The sequence below is a fragment of the Eptesicus fuscus genome, chromosome 21 (genome assembly GCF_027574615.1).
Source record: "Eptesicus fuscus isolate TK198812 chromosome 21, DD_ASM_mEF_20220401, whole genome shotgun sequence".
Taxonomy (NCBI): Eukaryota; Metazoa; Chordata; class Mammalia; order Chiroptera; family Vespertilionidae; genus Eptesicus; species Eptesicus fuscus.
Window position 1 is genome coordinate 7,132,956 of NC_072493.1, and position 19,927 is coordinate 7,152,882.

General features: G+C 54.2%; 1 long non-coding RNA gene across 1 annotated transcript; it reads left to right on the forward strand.

The window, feature by feature from the left end:
* The first annotated feature begins 2,251 nt into the window (after positions 1-2,251).
* On the forward strand, positions 2,252-19,262 carry LOC129147794 (uncharacterized). The gene is made up of 3 exons (XR_008555004.1): positions 2,252-2,309; positions 3,900-4,219; positions 19,128-19,262. It is a non-coding gene; the product is annotated as an uncharacterized LOC129147794 (long non-coding RNA).
* The last annotated feature ends 665 nt before the right edge of the window (positions 19,263-19,927 follow it).

Consider the following 19,927-nt stretch of genomic DNA (forward strand, 5'->3'; position numbering starts at 1 on the left):
AGGCGCAAAAAAATTAGTGAACAGGTTGCTTTAAAAATGTACATTTCTTTCTTGTGTAATATTTTTAGCAGAAAGTTATCAGATAAGAGTGTCAGATTGGCAAGGTGGGAGAGAAAGATAAACCAACCAAGAGAGAGTTCTAAACCAAATGTAAGTTGGGATCACATATGGCTCATTTGACTGAGGCACACAGATACCTTAAAATGTGCATCCAAAGAGAAAAGAAAAAATTCCAGAGACTGGAAGAAGCCCAAGACACTCCTCCTGCCGAACTCTGTGAAGGAATCCTCCAAACTTTGAGAGGCTATTTCGGGCAGACAAGCTCTGTCTTGAGCGTGGGATTCCACAGAGAAGGTGGTGTGGTCAAGGAGCATCGCGAGGAGATGACCGGAGAGGCAGCACCCTCCCGACACCGCGACTGGGTGTTCAAACTTTCTAAATTTGGGCAACACTGGGCACAGAGAACAAAACCTGAGTTACCCCCCCGCCCCCGAACCAAACCTATTTTATCCTACGGTTTTCTTAAGACACTAACAGGAAAACACATTTCTGGGAGAAGAAAGACTACCATCCCCACCACCCACCCACCCTGCCGCCCCTCTGTAAGGAGTTCAGAGAGCAGCCAGCTTGTGAGCTCCACGGGCAGCCGGCCGGCAGGAAGGACCGGGCCACGAGCATCACCCACCATTCCTACAGGCACAACACCTTCATCTATGAAGGCACCAGGAAATGTCTCGGCCCTTCTCTCTGCCCTCCCTTCTCTCACCAAAGGAAAAGAAGAGAAAACGAAAGAAAGAAACCTCCACTTAGCCTCCCGTCCGGCAGCCTCTGAACCTCAGCACATCTGAGTGTTACTCATCAAAATGCATCCCATCCATATGTGGTCCTCTCAGCAGTGGGTCCCAAATCCCAAAGTTGCACTGACAGGGCCCCAGTGACGTCACACAGCTTGGCCTCACCATTGCCAGTGATTTATTGATGTTTATTGGGAATGAATAGATCAAAGGCAGCAGCATGACAGGCGATCAATCAGTCATCAAATCAAGGGTGGCAAGGGGCCAGTACCCCTTCTTCCAAGCAACATGCCCCCAACTGACATTATTGCAAAATAATGTTATGTGTGTGGGTTTGGTTTGATTTTCAATGATGCTTTTTCTAGAAAAGATAAAAAGCTTAGTCTTAACAGGAGTTGACACTCCTGGCAAAAAAAAAAAAAGAAAAAAAGAAAAGAAAGGAAGGAAGGAAAGGAAAGGAAAAAAAGTACTCAGACACATCCCAGAACTAAGTGCTAGGAGGCGGTGAGGGTGGGAGAGGAGTGTTAGGAAGCATGGGCTTGAGGGGAAACCGAAGGGGTAAATGCACGCCAGCACCTAACACTGACTTGACAGTCATCTGACAATACCCAGACTCTGTGCGCTCTGGTTTCCACCGCTGTGCCCGTTTGGGCCCAATAATGAAGACTCAATCGGGTTGGCAGTAAGGTGACCTGGCAGTCCCCAGCCCTCCAGCGGCAGGAGGACAGGAGAGGTGTCCCAGGGAACTCAGTGACCCCGCCTGCCCCCCACAGACAGACACAGTAGAGGCTCCTTCCCATCCCCTCTGCAGCCAGAGAGCTGAGGAGTCAGGAGCCACCGGCTCCAGGCGCGGATGACCTAAGTGGGTGCCTGCAGGGCGAGAGCAGAGCGCGGCGGGTGTCCGGAGGGCGCCGGGTCCGGGAGGTGGGCACAGCACACAGAGAGGGAGCAGCGAGGAGCCTGTGCCCCGAGTCACTCTGCGCGGGCAGAGGCAGCGGGCGGGAGCGGGGCCAGCCGAGCAGGGTCGCCACTGGCTGGAGACCCGGGGAGCAGAGGAAGAGGAGGAGGAGAGGAGGAGAGGAAGCGGCTCGTACCTGCTGCGCGCCGGGGCGCCTGCTGCTTCCTCCTCGGCATGATGCTCCTCCGGCGACTGCCACCGCCGCCGCACCGCCGCTGCCGGGCTGAGGAGCAGGAGGGAGGGGCGGCGGGCCCGCGGGGGGGCCAGGCGGGCTGGCTCTCAGCCTCCCCCCCAGAGAGCGGCCGCCCGCAGGATGCTGCTGCGCCCAGGCTCTCAGTGTCCCCCCCTCTCTGCGCTCCACCGCGATCCCGAACGTGCGGAGGGAAGGAGGAGGGCGGGCGCGGGAGGCTCGGGAGGGAGGAGCACAGGGGGGTGGGGAGGGAGGACCGCGCTGCCGGCGGAATGGGAAGTTTGACAAATCGCTCCAGAGGCCAAAGGAGGAGGGGGCGGGGAGGAGCGGCGGCCCTGCCCCCCTTCTTGCCCGGTCCCCAGATGAGGTGCGCGGGTTCGGGACCGGGGGCCGGGAGAGGGGGAAAGCAGGCTCCCGGTAGGCGGAGGAGCGCGGGAGCCCCCCGAGCCAGCCGTGCCCTGGCCCCCGCCCCCGGGCAGGAGGTCAAGGCAAGGGGGGCGCGCCTTCGCCGCCGCCGCGGCCGCGGCCCGGGCTCCGCGGTCCAGTCTTCGGCCCGCGGCGCGGCTGGAGCGGCGGCGTCGGCAACAGGCAAGCTTAAAGGAAAAGGATATGATCGTGTCACTCGCCGCCCGCGGGGGCGCCGCGCCCCCGCACCCAGCCCGGGGCTCTCCAGGACCCCCGCCCAGTCTGAGGAGGGTTTGCCTCCCCTCCGCCTCCGCCCGGAGCGCGCCAGCAGGGGCGCGGTGCCGGCCCACCGAGTCGTCCCAGGGCGCACGCTCCCGCCCGACCCCTCGCCACCCGGCCTTGTCCCATGGCCGCCCCCTCCTCCCCGCCCGGGCCGCACTGCTCTCCACCCGCCGAGCCCAGAACCCCCAGCTCGGTCCGGGTTTGGGCCCGCGCCCCTCTGGGATGCCAAGGCCACGGGCAGGCGGGCCCGGCCCTCGAGGGAGGAGGCAGCCTCGGGCTGGAGCGGGTGGGGGTGGCTCTAAGGGCCCGCGCCACCCGGCTCCTCCCCCGGGACTCACCGCGGCCACTTTCCCCAATTTTTTCCTGGGCAAACTTTCTCGGGCCTGTCCCGGGGGTCGCAGTGAGAGGGGTGCCTATAAGTTTCCTCTCCAGACTGGGAAGATCGAGGTCTCCTCGCCCCCTGAGTAGCTGGAGGCGCTCCCCACCCTGGGGCGCCGGCGATCTCAGGGCAGGACGGGGGCGGGGTAAGGCACTCGGGCTCCCAGCCCCTCCTCCCCTCCCCCAGGGCGCCCAGGAGTGGGGGGCCACCGCACCCAGCCCGGCCTGCCTGCGGTTCTGAACGAAAGAAATTGATTATTGATTGGACGATCGGGGTCGCCTGGGCCCCACGCGAACTGGCCGGGCCCACAGGCCCCCGTAGAAGAGCTGGCAGCGCTGCGGTGGCGGCGGGGAGGCACGGGCTCACTTACGGGCGGCCGCGAAGGTGCAGGTGGGCCACGGCTCCCCGGGACGATGCCCGATGCCCGGGCGGCGGAGGCTGCAGAGTGGGAGCCTGAGCCCGAGCGGTGCATCGATGCGCTGCGGGCTCGATTGCGTCTCCCTGGGCAGCTCGCGGGCCGGGAATGGGGCGGCCGCGGCGGGGCCAGCTCCGGGCTCTGCTGGGCGGCGTTGGCCAGGCTCGGGATCGGCCGCACCCTAGGTCCCGTGGATGCTGCTGCTCCCGGGAGCGCGGACTGGTGCTGCGGGACTTCCCTGGGCCCGTGCCTGGCAGTGCGGGAGGGCCCGCGCCCGCGCCCTGGAACTGGCCGCGGAGTGCCCGGAGCTGGGAGCCTGGCCTCTTCCTTCCTCTCTTCCTTTCCCACTCCCCCCTGACGTTTCTATTTTCGTCTCTTCTCCCCTCTTCTTCTGCCCCCTGTCCTCCTCGTGTTCCCTTTGTGGTTGTTTTCTCAAGTTACTTTTCAAAGTTCACCGGCTGCTTTCTTTCCTTTAGACCCGGAGATGTGCGACCCCACCCGGACGGTCAGAGCACCCGGTCCCTGCTGGCTCAGCCCAGACCCCGCGCGGAGGCGCCCGGTCCTCCGGCCACAACGCTGCCTCTGCCCTGGCGCAGGAGCGCTCGGCGAGCGGGGCGCGCGGCCGGCGGTGGTGGGGAGCAGCGGCAGGCGGCAGCCCAGAGCTAGCCTTGCGGGACGGGCTGGGAGCTGGGGGCTGGCACGGGAGCAGTGGGCACCTCAGAGGCCGGAGCCCCTGACCCTCCAGGCCGGAGACGCGGCCGTGGGGCATGAAACGCTTCTTTCGAACGTGGAAACGGTGAGTTGGCAGACGCTGCCCGCGGCCTCCCGGGTCTGGTCGCGCCGCTGGGCGCCTCTCTCCCGGCGGAGGGTAAGCCCCGTCCTGGTCAGCTGCTCCCGCCCGGCTCACCCCATTCCGGGAGCGTCCACTTCGGCGCGCCGGGCGACTCGCACGGAAGGTAGAGTTTCGCCCAGCTTCGTGCTGCCACCTCCTCCTTTCCTTCCCGAGCTGCTCTCCAAACCCGGTTCTTTCCGCCCCCTCCCCCTGGAGCAGTGGCCTGAGCTCAGGTCTGGGTGCCGCCCGCAGCCAGGGCGGGATCCAGTCTCGCCTTCCCGCTGAGGCACTGCGCGATCCGCCCTAACATCTGTCTGTCCGACCATGTGTGCATCCGTCAGTGTCAGTGAGCCGCACACCGCAGCCACAGCCCGTCACGCACAACGCGGGCTCTGCGGCGTGCACAGCGCGCCGCGCTGCCTTGCCTTGCCCGCTTGGAACAGCCTGAAACCCACGTCTCTTAAGGTGCCCTTTTAGCCACAGCACCCCCTTCCATATCGGGACCCCCAAACGTGATTAGTTTTGCAAACCATTCTGGGGATGGGGCAGATGAGGGGACTATGCCATTGTAGCCCTGCTCGCACCTCTCCACGTTCTTGGTCCTTTCTGTGGACTGGGTGTGGCGCAGGAGAGAAGGAAGGCGGGAAGCTCCCCAAACCCGCACCAAGCACAGGATGAACCTGAGGATCTCTGAATGCAGGGGCTCGAACTCCCGGAAGCTGGGACGCTGGACCAAGCCCGGGACTGGGGGAGCCACCAGGCAGGTCTCAGCCAGAAAGTCTCCAGCTAAAACTTTGCCAGGCCATGCCAGGCTGCTGATGAGGAGTAGGGGGAGGAGAGGGGGGAAGCGATGCCAGTGAGAATCCTAGGCTCCGTTTAGAGATGGCAGGACCTTTGTAATTCGAAGGCTGTTCCAGGGAGAGAGGGCAGGGCCAGGTATTGGGAGTTCCCAGCGCGGTTCCAGGAGTGCTGCCCGGCTGTGGCTGCAGTACCTGCCTCTCCCTGTTGCTGCACCTCCCCAGCCCCTCCCCCTCCTCCTCCCCTGCACTGTCCCCAGGACAAACATCTTCACATTTGTCCGGACCAGTCTGGCCAGGCCAAGGGGCCTTTCCAGTCCTCCTCCTAAGGCCGTCGGGGGAAGGTGCACGCAGGACCTCGGACATCTGTGGGCGCTGTACCGGGCACCTCACCTAACTTATTGCTACTGTAAACATTTTGGTCCTGGGGGCCGGTGAGTTCTGCCCCTCAGAGGTGACGCAACTACGCCAGTGGGTTAACACCTGTCCTCTCTGAGTCCCGAGATTGGAGCGTTAGAAGGGGTGCGGGAAGGGCTTTCAGGAACGTGCCGCGGAGGTCTTTGCGGTCCCAAGGAGATTGGAGACCCCACTGCAGCGCCAGCTGGGCTCCTTCCCGCTTCCCAAGGGCGGGCTGTGCGCACCACACCCCTTGCTCTGGGAGGGCCAGTTCCCCAGGAGATGCCTTAGAGCCCCGCGCTTGCCCGCTGGGAAGGGCCACGCCTGAGGAAGGCCAGCAGCTTCGGCCGCAAGTGCACCTGCTCACTGCTGAGCCCGCGAGTCAGGCACCAAGTACCCCAGGCCAGTGAGATGCTCCCACTTCAGGGAGGTGCCATGTTCCTGGGAATGGTTTCTAAACCCCCAGAATAAAGGGAATGAAGGGAGGAAAGGGGGGCTGAGGGGTAGAGGAGGAACACAAGGAACTGCCCGTGGCAAATGCCTCTAGAGGCTTGCACTGCGACCAGGTCGCTCCCCTCCCCCATCTGGGTGGTAATGTTTAGAGCCCAGAAAATTCCCAGGGCCGTGAAGATAACTCCTGAGCCCCAAGATTGCACCTCCAGCCCAGTGGAACCCCACCTCCTCCATGGCAGGGCACTGAGCGCCATTCAGCACAAATGTTTCCAAATGCCACTTCTTCCTGCCAGGGGCTCAAGCCCCACGCCAGCATTCTGAGCTCTAGGAGCCAGGAGCTGCCCAATGCCCTGGCTGACTGGGGGGAGTGCCTGCCCCACCCAGAAGAGATCAGAAGGGGTGGGGGAGCCAAAGGCAGGCAGGCTCTGCTGGTGTGAAGTGCAGGGTGGGGTCTGATGGCAGCTTGCCTGTTGGAGTCCAGAATCTGCCCAGAGGAGCAGCCAGGCCACCAGCTGGAGGGAGGCCAGGTTGGGTTCAAGGTTGGACTGAGGGCAGTGACAGCCCGCCTGACCCAGAGAATGGCATGCTGACTTGGAATGGCGCGAGGGAAAGACCAGGAAAGAAGCGTGCTGGCAGCTGAGGCTCTAAGACCTAGAGCAAGTAGCCAGGCTAGACAGAGTACAGGAATCTAGGGGTCTAAGTCCACACCTTGGAGAAGGGTTCTCTGTGCCCTGAGGGAAGCACAGGCCACCTTGAAGGGCAGGGCATGCTGAGTAGTCCTCTTGGGGAGCCTGCATCCATTTCAAGGTGGGCCTTTGGGGAGCACAGAGTCTGTAGGCCAAGTGCTCTCCTGCCTGCACCCACCTGGAATGCTGGCCTTGGGGTCTGCCCCTTCCGCACTCCCCTCACACCAAGGTCTGGGCTGGGAGGAGGAAGTGCCTGGCTCTGGGGAGTTGACTGCTGTTTGGGGTACACCTCAACCGGGAACTGGGCCCTGGACCTCTGCCCGCCCCTACCCAGGCACTTAGGGTTTGAACCCCAGGACCAAGCCTTGCCAGACAATAAACTGGTTGTTAAAAATGCATTTACACAGCAGGGAAGTTTGTTTCTCTTTTAATAGTACTTTTGTTTCAAAGAACCAGATATTTTGTCTGTAAATTCTCCCAAGAACTTTTACAGCTTGAGGTGAAATAAACCTTAGAAAACGGAGCTACACAGAATGCCCCTTCTGTAGGGCCCGGGGGAGCTGCATGTGGAGTGCTGGGACGTGAGCTGGGGGCAGGGCAATCTTCCTAGGGTGGCAGGGACTACTCTGGGCCCTAGGTCAAGAATTGCTGTTGGGAGATAAAGAAATAACAAATAAAAGAATTGCTATTGGGGGTGAAAGTGCCTCTCCACTCCCCCAACACGGGGCACATAGGCTTCCAACCCTCTCCTCCCCTCCAGCAGTGTCCTACTTTGTCAATTTCCTGTCGTTCAGGGCACAGAGGTTGATCCAACTTTGCCAACAAGCTCACTGCACACCGGCCTTCTCCATCAGAACCACTTGAGAAAAGAAAAAAAAAAAGCAATCCTCTGGGCCTGCCTAGCTGAGCTGGGTATGACTGAACAGAGAACTCTGGGTGGAAGCTGACCAGGTCAAGGTCCCTTAGAAGCCAGGGCCATAGGTCCCCTCCTCCATGCCTCATTTTTTCTGACTCAGAATTTCGAAGCAGTTATTAACCTCTTAAAAGAAAAACAATACACCTATCAGGGAGGGAGGGAGGGAGGGAGGGAGGAGGAGAAAGAAGGAAGGGAGGAAGGGAGGGAGGAAGGGAGGAAAGGAGGGTGGAAGGGAGGGAGAGAGGGAGGAAGGGAGGAAAGGAGGAAGGGAGGAAAGGAGGGAAGGAGGGAGGAGGGAGGGACCTGGGGATTCCAGGGGAACTCCTCAGCCTCTACACCCACCTCCCAGGCCAGTTGCCAGTTTCCCTCCCCACCCCCACGATTTCCTGTGCTCTCCCTCCCACACCTTCAGCTTTGGGGAGCCCAGTTTAGTCTCCACTCTTCTTTCTTCAATAATCATCTTTCAAACTCAATCATTTACCAAACTTTCAAAAAAACTCTGAAGGAAACGCAAGGTTACATAAAGAGAATGAAAGTCTTTGTGTTCTCTCTAAGGAGCACCATGTGCCTTGGGTCCATCTTGGAGAGCGCAGTTACGGGCACTGGGCTTTGTCAAGTCTCCTGCATCCACTTGAGCTTCAGGTTATTTCCTGAGTCGCTTGCAGCAGCAAGGTGCGTGTTTCTTGACTCTGAGTGAGATGGATTTTTAAAACTACTCCAAACCCAAAACTACCCGAGACAGCGGCAGCTGCAGCACTGGAAGCAGGGATGCCAGTCCTTCCTGGGCAGAACAAGAGCTGCCAGGACCAGCCGGTACTGAGCTGGTGTGTGGGGCAGCCTGATGCCAGGCTGAGCGCGCTTCTCTACCACTGGGACCTGGAGGAGGGGTCCGCCCAGAGCGACAGCAGCCCTGCGCACAGGCGGGCTCAGTAATAGCCAGGGGTTCACAGGACCAGGGAGAGTGGCTTCTGTGTCCTCTCCAGTCACTACACGGCGCAGTCTTGTGTTGGTCCCTCCGTCTCCAGCAGCAAGGCGCGCGCTGCTCTCAGTGGGTGGGTGAGAGAGGGATTCGGCTGAGAACTCGTTCTTCCTCATCTGGTTCTGTCACCAGTGCTTCCAGGCTGGGAGAGCTGAGTTCCTGGGGACGTGGTGGTCAGGGGGTCACATTCCTGTATGCAGACAGCATCGGATCTCGGGGCTGAGATAATTTCCAGGTTTTCCTCTTCAGCACAGCTCCGAATCGTCCTTCTCCCCTAGTCTTTCTACCACTTTTTTTCTCCCTTCCTTCCTCCTCCTCTCTTTCTGGTTTCTGGTGTTTTCTATCAGTCCCTCTTGGACCCCCACACGAATTTACAAAGGGTTTTCATTTCCGGTCCACCAAGCACTCACCTGGACCCTGAGAGAAAGAGTAGTTTTAGTTGCTGCCTCTTTTTAGGTGGGGGGAGGGGGTCAGAAACCAAGGTGGACATTTGGTTTAAAATAGAAGAACGTGTTAAGAAGTCTCAAAGCTGTCAATAAACCCTTTAAGTGGCTGGTGATGCAGTGCCTGGAGTTGCAGTGGTGGCATTGCTAAATGACTCTAATGCCCAAAGAAAATATTACAAATGCCGGTGTCTTGGCCACCAATCGGGCGCCGCTCTCCGCGAGGGCGCCGGCTCCTCTCTGGCGCGAGGGCACCCGCATTTGCATGATAAATTGACCAGACTAGTAGTGGCCAATGAAATATTAAAATTAGTCTGCCTGGTAGGGGTGGAGTCCCTGGGGCTCCCCTGGGCCCGCGCCGGAGCTGGCGGTCCCACCTCCTTCAGCGCCCTCTAGAGGCGGGACCTCGGGGCCGCCGCTCCTCCCCCTCCCCACCAGGGAGGTGGGGCAGGGATGCCTGGGCCTGGTGCTGCAGTCTGCCTGGGTGCTCTGCACTTGGAAGTATGAGTGGATGGCAGAGGCAGGTGGTGACACCAAGGGAGCGTTTACGGAGAGCTCCATCTCTAACTCCCCTCCCTGGGTTCCTCTGTGACTTAACCCTCGACCATGACTGCCCTCCACAAAGCCCAGCACTACTGAAAATCTGGAGCAGGCCAACTCAACCTGCCCTGATCATGGACTCTGCACCCAGGCAGGCCACCAACCAGGGTGCTGGGAGCTAGGACTAGGTTGGGGCGCCCCGGGGTCTGCGCCCGGCCTGGAGCTGCAAAGCTGGGTGAGGCTGAGGCACCCTGGCCCCTGGAAGAGCCTAGGCAGGAGTGACACTGGGCCTCAGCAAGCAGGACTCCTCCCCTGGAAAACACATCTGGAGAAAGTGCCCAGACCTCCGGGCAGGAGTGTGCAAAGGTGTGCAAGGAGGGACATGTGTATGGCCCGCATTAGACCATAGAACCCAGCCAGGAAAGGTGTGGAAATGAGTGCAGGTCACAAAGAAACCATAGACTCTGGGAAGGTGCTGTCCTCCCTGGAAAGTGGGACTCCAGGTGAGCTGGTCTCCTGGTCTTGCTCCTCCCTGCAGCTCAGGACTCAGTGGGGACTTTTGCACAGGATACTGGGTTGGACCAATGGCCTCTTGTCTACTGACCCACAGAGATTTACAAAGGTTTGTAAAATCCCCCTCACCACCACCTGGTGTCAGGTACCTGGGGCCCCCTGGCCCTGCAGGCTTATTTGCAAGAACAGTTTTTAGAAGTTCAGCTGCCTTTCTCTACTCCAGGTGGTGAGCACTTTGTTCTTTCTCCATTTCAAAAGGAGTCAGGTCCCAGTTAACAGCTACCCCAGGGGGTGCTTGAGCCCCACCCCTCCTCTCATCCAGGAGGGTCTGCAGGGGGTGGTCAGGCTGCAGGCAGGTCTGAGTTCCAGCCCAGAGGGCCCTCTAGGCACCTCTCAGTCAGCCCCCTGCAGGGGAGAACCTGGTGGGGAGAGGGGGACTCTCAGAGCTTGGCCCCAGGCTGGAAATACTCATAGAAAAAAAAAATGGTGGGAAATGAATACAAACTTGATAGAGTAAATTTTGATATTTGATCACCTTACAGATATTATCAGTACTTTCAAATATGTTGTCCATAGGGGAATTAATTCATAAGAAGGCTTTTGTATCATTTAAGGTTTTCCAGAATGTTCTGGCTGAAGTGAGGGAGCTCTGGTCTGGTCTTGCTGGGGATGCAGCTGGAAATTAGATGGTGACGGGTCAGGCCAGGTACATAGAACCCTGCTATTCTAAAGACTCTTCAGTCGGCCTGTGTAAGTGCCTGGGGACAGGGCTCCTCCAGGGAGAAGGCCCGCAGCTGGCAGCAGGGAGAGCCCTTGAAGGGAGCCCTGTATGGCAGGGAGGCAGCCCACACACCCTCCTCCTCCTCCTCAGGCCTCACCTGTTGGCTAGGAAAAATGAGACTTGAAAATGGGCCAGAGCATCCTCCAACAATTAACTTTCTCAAGGAGTCACTGCCACCTCCGAGGTCCGGAAATGAAAGCGCTCTCTCCTGAGGACGGTCCCATCCGGGCCATGCCCACAGTCAAGACAGGAAGACAGTAAAGGTGACAAAGTAGAGAGCAGGCGGCCCAGCCTCCACCCGTCCAAGACGGTGCGTGCAACCAGTCCATTTCTGTCAGAGAGAAGTGCCCACCGGCAGGTCGCACAGCAGGGTCAAGCACACAGTGGGTCTGGTGGCTCTGCTGTGGACTTGCGCGTGGGCACACTGCAGGTGAGTGCGAGCTCTGCCCATGTGATGCAGGCCCAGCTGGTGGCCCATAACTCACTAAGGTTTCCGCTCTTTGAGCCTCACCTCCATCTCTGAAGTGGGGCAGTGTTCTCCGTCTTAAACATTGAGTAGGGACTCCAGGGGAAAAAATTCTACCCACACTAGAGATGCCCTTTGAAACCTTCACTTCTTTGTGCTTCGTGCTGGCGCTTTCAGGGTCAGCCCAGGGCCTGAGAGAGGGGTGTGTGAGTAGCTGTGTGTTCTCAGGCAGGTCACTGTAGAGCCCACTTCCCAGGTAGCAGTGGGGCTCACCTGAAATGGTGGATGTTGGTGTTTGGGGGAGAAGCTTGATATGCAGTAGTTGTCTAATATGTTGTGTCCTCTCCTCCAGTCACAGGGTCAGACTCCTGAAGACAAAGGCTTATCAATGGGATGTGGGCGGATGTACCTGAGGGTGCAGGCAGGTGCTTGGAGCCCGGCAAAAAGATAGAGGTGAGTTGCTAAAGGCAGGGCAGGGCACAGGCCTCCTGACTTCCTGGGAAGAGTGGTCATTTGCAGGGCCAAAAGGCATATTCCTCTAGGCCTTCCTGGGAGCTAATTAAAGGAAGGGGTACAGTGAAGAAGCTCCCTGATATTTCTATTTCTCCTGTTAGTAGAGACTGGAATTTGCACCATCCAGGTCAGATGGAAAATAGAAGCCTGGAAATCTGACACTCTCATTGATTTGCCCTCTTTGCCATCGTTACTTGCAAGAGGAAGAAATGTGACTTCAAAATTGCAATTAGGAGCCAGCCTGCTAAGGGCTCCTGTGCTAGTGCAGAGCCTGGCGGATCACGGGCCTGCCTGTCTGGCTCCTACGGAGGTGGGGCCGCCCAGGCTGCGCTGCAGGTGCTGCCTCCCCACAGGTGCCACCTGCACACCCTCCTTCCACACTTCCCTCACATTTTGGTTGGGTCTTTGAAAAGATGGCAATTTTCCCAATGTTTTAAAAGTATTAACTTCCTTTCAAATTTTCTTTAACCTTTAATGTTTGTAACTTGATGAAAAGGTCATTTTGCTCTGAGGATGCTACTCTTCCATAATTGTTCAGCTATCGGGGTGAATTCCATCCAAATCCTGAATTCTCTAATAGGACCCAAACCAACACACACACACCCACCCCCACACACACACGTGTGCACATGCATATACACACATGTGCACACACAGGCACATATGCAATCTAGATTAATATTTTCTAATGTGCATCTATGTAAATACAGGGTGGGGCAAAAGTGGGTTTACAGTTGTTCGCATGGAAAGCAATACAATAGGCCTAGCCTGTTGCTCAGTGGTTAGAGCATCAGCCCACGGACTGAGGTTTGGGGGTTTGATTCCAGTTAAGGGCACATACCTCGGTTGCAGGCTTGATCCCTGCCCCAGTCGGGGTGGGTACACACGGGGAGGCAACCAGTGTGTCTCTCTCACATCCATGTTTCTCTCTCTTTGTCTCTCCCCCTCCCTTTCACTCTCTCTAAAAAAAAAAAAAAAAAAATCAATGAAAAAAATATCCTCTGGTGAGAATTAACAAAAAAGAAGAAAATAATAATACAATAACTAATAAATAATAGTACAAGAATAAATTGTGTATTCACAGCAGTAACCCTACTTTTGCCCGACCCTGTGTACAGTGATGTGTATGCATTGAGATATTTGTATCTCAGAGTATAAATACATAGTATACATATACTCACAGGAACCTGAATTGGCATCAATGTCTCTAGCATTCCTGACAGGAAAATATCTCTAAAACGTACTTTTCTGAATGATAAGGTTGCTAACCACTTGATGATAATCATTTATGATGTGATGCACATGCCCCTGATTTCTTTAAAAGGGGTTCAGTCAATTCCTAATTGACCTCTTCACTGCTGTCCTTACAATAAATGGACCCAGAAGCCTCGGCGAGTCAGGACTTCCTCTCAGTCTTCTTAGAGCCTCAGCCTCTGAGCTTTGCTGAAGTTACATTCATATGTAAAATAGAGTTAATGGGCTCAAATAAAAGCTTTCTGGAATTTTCTACAAGGAGACAGCCTGAGGTGCTTGCAAGGACCAAGGTGTGTGTCTCCCTTCTGAGGCGTGGGTGGTGGTGTGCTGCCTCTCCCCCGGGCTGGCTGAGGTCCTCAGAGGAAGGTCTGGGGCCTGTGAGGAGCAGCTCAGGCACAGTGGGCCTCACTCACCTCTCATGTGATCTAAAGGGAATGAGTCCGCATAAGAGCTCTTGGTGACACTGACCCTCACAGGATACAGCTTGTACTTAAACTAAGGTGACCAGACGTCCCGCTTTTGGCGGGACAGTCCCGATTTTTAACAATTTGTCCTGCATCCCGCGGCGTTTTAAAAAAGTCCCGATTTTTGGAAAGAATGCTCGACAAGCTAGGGAACAGCAGGAGAATGGGAAGGGAATATACAGTTTTCGGCGGCCATGTGGCTATTTAGCCAGGATATGAGTTTTATATTATTTTTGTTGATTTTATAATGTTAAACTTTAATAATAGCAAATAATTGTTGAGAACTGATTATCGAGAACTGCTTATCAAAGTTCGCATTGTTGATCAATTGTTAGAATTCAACCACCATTGTTTGGACTTAATGAACAATGGCATTTTTTGGGATTGGCAATGACGAAAACATTTTGTAACTGTCAGACGATACACATCGTACTGCATGCTAGTAAGCTAGTTAAACAAGTGATGTCATTACAAATCAGCTATTCAGATAATTTAGGTAATTTATGTATTTATTTCATAAATACATAAATTTTCTTGAATTTAGCAGATAGTACTCGTATTATTTATATTTTATAGTGGCGGCAAAAAGTCTAGCGCCGGCCTTGAAAGTGACACGACTTACGTTACGGCAAATTCATGACCTTTTAAACAACGACAGCAATCTACTAAAAAAAATTCACTCAAATGAGAAATATGCCAAAGAATAAAATAATACTATACATAATTTTTTATTTATTATATTTGTAAATTGTACTTATGTTGAAATTTTAAAAAATATATTACAATACTATTTTTGCAGTCTATGAAAATTTTTGTTGCTCCATATAGACCAAATTTTTAATCAAGAAACGCCCCCCCCCCCCCCCCCCCCCGTCAATGGTGTCCCACTTTACCAATGTTAAAATCTGGTCACCTTAACTTAAACACGTGCCCTTTAACAGGCTATGGTTGGGATAATAAAGTGCACCAACGCTTGTGACTCTCTGATTGGTCTCCTTGGAGCCCTACGCAGAGCAGGGCCCCCGACCTGTGAGCTGGGGCAGGCCTGTCAGTCATGGTGGCTGTGCCTTTCGGAAATGAGGCGAGAGGTTCTTCGCTTGGTTTATGTCCCCCAAACCTTCTGTGCTTCCACCTCAGGGCCCATTTCTGAGGCACCTTCACATTTCAACCGTCCTGAGAATATGTTTAATTAGAACTTGGCCATACAGCCCTTGAAAATAAAACAGAAGGGACCAGCTAATTATATTCCTCAGCATTCTGTGGCAAACATATATTTTTTAATAAAACACTTTTCTAACCAGAGTAATCCCTTAGGGTGCAAATCCTCATTTATAAGATCTCCCAAAGGGAGTTAAGGAAAAGGTGCCTTATAAAGAAAAAAGACAAAGAGAGCAGGGACGTGTTTCCAAAGAGCTCATGAAAGATACACTTATTCTGAGGTTGATACAGATATCTTAAAGATGAAAAGCTTTGTTTCAAATGTCTTATAATTCTCTCCTGTATTTTTTTAATCCCCACCCAAGGATATTTTTTCTATTGATTTTTTTAGTGAGTGTGGAGGGAAGGGAGAAGGGCGGGGGAGGACAGAGAGAGAGAGAGAGAGAGAGAGAGAGAGAGAGAGAGAGAGAAACATTGATGTGAGAGAGACACAGTGATTGGTTGCCTGCCTCATGTACCCGCACTGGGCTCCGGGATCAAGCCTGCAGCCAAGTTACATGCTCTTGACTAGAAATCAAAACCGAGACCCTTTGGTCCGTGGGCCGGCCAACACTCCAACCACTGAGCCAAACTGGCCAGGGCTCTTTCCTGTATTTTCGATAATTTACATCTTCCCCCTTTTGATGACCACAAATGCCCTGTAACTTGCCCTGCTATTTCCCTTAAGCATAATATTTAAATGAACCAGTGATTCTCTGCAATGCCCCTCACCTCCTGCTGGTCCTCCCCTCCCCTGACTTGTGACTCCCCCCATCAGGAGCCTGCCTGCCTGTGGGCTGCAGTGCAGAATGCAGTCCTGGGGGTGGGGGAGGGGGGCTTTCCTGATGTCTCTGCAGCCAGGAGAAGGTCCCTCTCCGGGAAGTGGTGGGGCATTTGCATTCATGAGGCTGATAGCCCCAGTGGATAAAAGCCATAAAAGTGATAGCTAATGTTTGCTGGGGGAAGGGGGGGTTCCACCCTAGGCAACACCCTATGAAGTTTAAGTATCTCATTTAATCTAAAGGGGCACAGTTGAACCGCAGCTGCTGACAACACTCAGGCCCAAAGCTTGGGAAACAAGATTAATTAGAGAAATAAAAGAAAGAGAGCACACTCCTCATCTCGGGGTTTGGGGGCGTGCCTGGCACCTACTTCTCTCGGAACTGCTCCTCTCACGTTACACTGACTGAGCCTGGCACAGCATCTGCCATGTTATCATAATAAACTCTTTGGTAAACAGAGCATTTGATGGCTGCATAATATTCCACTGTATACGTGGAACAGTTAATATTGTCATTCTTCTATTATTTAGATGTTTAGGTTATTTTCTGTTTTTCATTCATATTAAAGAATGCTACAAGTAATAACTTTTGTATAAAGAAATTTTTCATATTTCAGAATGACATCCAAAACACAAAATTACCAGGTCAAAGAGACAGCCCTTAGTTTAACTCGGGGTAAAGTACCTCGCACAGAACTGGCCACAGAACAGCCACAGCCTCAGGGGCTGCATGGAGAGCATTAGTGCCTGCAAGGGCTCGCCTCAGGACAGCGCTGGGAGACGGCACAGCCACAGGCAAGCTAACTTTCACTGTAGCCACACGTTAAAGACAAAAGAAGAAATTACATTAAATCTAATAATATATTTTACTCAGCCAATTATACCCCCAAAAATCTCATTTCAACATGTAACCAATAGAAAGGTGGTCAATGGCATACTTTACATTCCGTATTCATGTGAACCTTTGACATCTGGTGTGTAGTTGACACAACACCTCAGTTCAGACCAGCCACATCCCTAGTGCTCAGTAGTCACAAGGGGGGTAACTGCTTCTGTACCAGCAGCGCACAGCGGACAGAGCACAGCGGACAGAGCACAGAGCCGGGCTAGAGCAGGATCTACCCGAGATACCTGCCCCTTGGCATCGCCCCCAACCTCTAATCCAGCTGGCCTTTCCTGCCTCTCTCACCCTAAGACTGGCCTTGGAGTGGATCAGGTGTCAGGTGTGAAGTCACTTCCCTACCTGAGCATTTTAACCCCTTATCTTCCTTCCTAGCCTGCTGGTAACAAATCGCAGCATCTCCTCCACCCCATTTGTTTTGGACTCATTCATTCAGAAAGATTTATTGAGCACTTCCTAGATGTTAAGCCCTGTGCCCGAGCCGAGGGATACAGGTGAACAAACAGACTTTCCTTGTGAATTAATTACAGAACTTGTCAGTGTTCTTAGGGTCTAGTGGGGAGACAGACTTTAATCAAATAATTGCACAAGTATGTAATTTCAAACTGTGATAAGTGCTATGAAGGAAATGTACATTTAAAAAATGTTAACCTGTGGGTCACGGCTTGAGTGGCCTGGCCCTGGAGGTGTTTAATGGAGGGTGTCCAGCTGCTGGCCAGGCTGTCTTGGTGAACATGGATGTAACAGATGAGAGCTGGATGAGAAGACCTCAAGGTCCCTTCTGGTCCCAGCATCCATCAGCTAAGTTCGAAAAGTTTTGGGGACGACATCAGCTCACCCCATCTAGTGTAAACCTTCCTATGCCATCTAGTTGTATTTATCTTCTCCAAAAATAGTTGAGGCCAGCAGGAACACAGACAGTAATGAGGAAGCAAAAAGCAACTCATCCATCCATCCATCCATCCATCCATCCATCCATCCATCCATCCATCCATTTATCCATTCACGCATCAGATCTTATGGAGTCATCTATGGGATGTCAGGCATTGCTCTGAACATTCAGAGAAGCAAGGCCAGCATTCTTTTTGGCTAGACTGTACCGCCAACTGGGTGCACTTTCCCAGAGAAGATAACAATTTCAAGAAGAGAAAAAATCAATGCTAATAGAACTCCTTTTCTGGTTCCGAAAACGGTATCACCCACAATGGCTGATGCTTTGAGCCAGGGGCTGTGCTGGGGAGTGTGCGCCCTGGATGGACGCAATCTCGTGAGCTCCTCAGACCCGGTGAAATCGATAAATGAGAGGCAGCAATAAAGCCTGCTGGGTGGAGGGGCTGGATCCAGGGGCAAAGTGTATGAGTCCGCGTCTGCCCTGGACCAGGACAGGACCCTCCCTTCAGTCTGAAGCCCTGGGGATGGGGTAATTTCAGCTGCCGTTGATGGAACCTATGCATCACTGTCTTCCCACCAGCTCTCAAATTAGACTCTGATGTATAAAGTTAAACAAAAATGAGATAAAAATTGGCAGAGGTTGAAGAGGGTCAAAGTAGTCAAAACACAGGGTAGACTATTGCTCCTTCTGATTTATGTTATTCTGTGCACTTAGAAAAGATAAAATTACAAATCTCCCTGAGAGGTTTTCATTGAGCATGAGGCCTCACTAATTTATTTTCAATAGACCCCCAGGTTTCTCGCCTGGGTGGCGGGTTCTGTAGCTAACAATAGGGAAGATGCTGCGGTTGGACCTCAAAAGTGGACTGAGATTATGGGGGAGCATTTGCAAACTTAGCATCCTTAGGTGGCAGCAGTTGTAGTGAGGCTCCTATGGCACTTCTTACATCACAGACGGGGGGCTGTTATGCCCATTTAATCATACGCCCCTAGGGGATGCAGCACACAGAACTTACCCCCCCCCCCCCACCCCATAGCTCAGAAAACTGAGGCTTACAGAAACGGCGTGTCTCCCTGCCCGGTAAATGCGGGACACAGACCTGAATAACACATAGGCCCCTCCTGCACCTGTCTGTGAGAGAGAAAACCATCAAGTGAAGTACCTAAAAGTAAAGTATGATGAAGGGCAAATGAGTGGCTATGAAGAAACGAAGCAGGCTGGAGGAAAAATGAGATGGGGATGGAGAGCCAATGGAGGGCACCCCAGGGGAGGCATGATCAGAGTTACGTTCTTAAAAGCTCACAGGCAGGTGTGCGGAGAATTAACTTGGGGACGAGGCGAGACCAGGAGGCCAGTGAGTAGGCCAGGGTTGTGGGTCACTGTGGGGTAAAGAGCCAAGCTCTGTGTGAAAATGGGGCATCTGAAAGGGCCTCTGGCTTCTCCTCTGGTGCCCTTCCCACAGCACAGCACCGGCTGCAGCCAGACCAGATAGCCCTGTACCCACATCCAGAGAGGGGAGGAGAGACGGGCTGAGATGGCACCCCCAGGAAGGGGGCATTATGGGAAGGAGGGCACCCTGTCCAAGGGTGTGCGTGTGTGTGTGTGTGTGTGTGTGTGTGTGTGTGTGAGAGAGAGAGAGAGAGAGAGAGAGAGAGAGAGAGAGAGAGGGAGGGAGGGAGGGAGAGGGAGAAAGAGGCAGGGTGATGGGGGAGTGGGGAGAGAGCTCTGCTGTGATACACTTTACCATCTCTGGCCTTATTTTTTCCCATTAATTGGAAAGTTCACTCCCAGCCTGCCTACCTCCCTTCTTTCCTTAAGCCCCTACTCTGGCTTTGTCTCTGCTGCTCTATTGAAGCCAGACCCTCCAAGGCCCTCCCCACCTTCTTTGTGCCCAGTCCAGGCCGGAGTCAGAGCTGCTCCAGGTGAGATGAACTGGACAAACGAGTTTTCTGACAGAGTGGCATCTCAGTGGGTACCGGACACCCACCTGCCTGGCGCTCTGGGATGGATTTCTACACAGATGCCACCTCTGTGGGCAAAGGCCAGGATGAGGTTTGTGTGGATATGAAGAGCAGCCTTCGATCTGTGTCCTGATGTAGCCACAGCACTGCACAGCCCCCCTCCTGCTGCTGCGGCACAGCCCCGCCGCTTTCTGATAAGGTGCTGTGAGGTCTGGGCTAAGCTGGCAGAACAAGGAAGTCTTGGCCACCTTCTCTAAAGAATCATCCCCTCAAACAAACAAATGACAATGACGGCAAATAAATGAAGGAAGAATGCCCAGCCGAAACACACTCCATTTCTATGAAACGAGCAGACAGCCATAACCTGACACTGCGAAGGATGGAAATGGATGGGAGAAAACTCAGAGACCTTTGCTGCTACATGTCAGCCTGCCAGGTGGAACCACAGAATAGCTCAGCAGACACCACACAAGGCGGGGTGGAGTCTCTTCGGGAACACGTGCCCCCGCCCCCACTGCAAGTCAGTGACTCCTGCCTCCACGCTTTTGGAGGATGGGAGGATGACCCAGCAGAGGGCTACATTAGAAAGTAGGGGTACATTTCTTAGCATTAGAAAGTTCCCTCCTATTGTAACCCACGTGTATTTTCTTGTACCTTTTATTCGCTGATGAAGGTTAGAAAATGCAAACACGTCTACTGAGGGCGGCCAGGATAAGCAGTCCCCCACACTGGTGGCGAT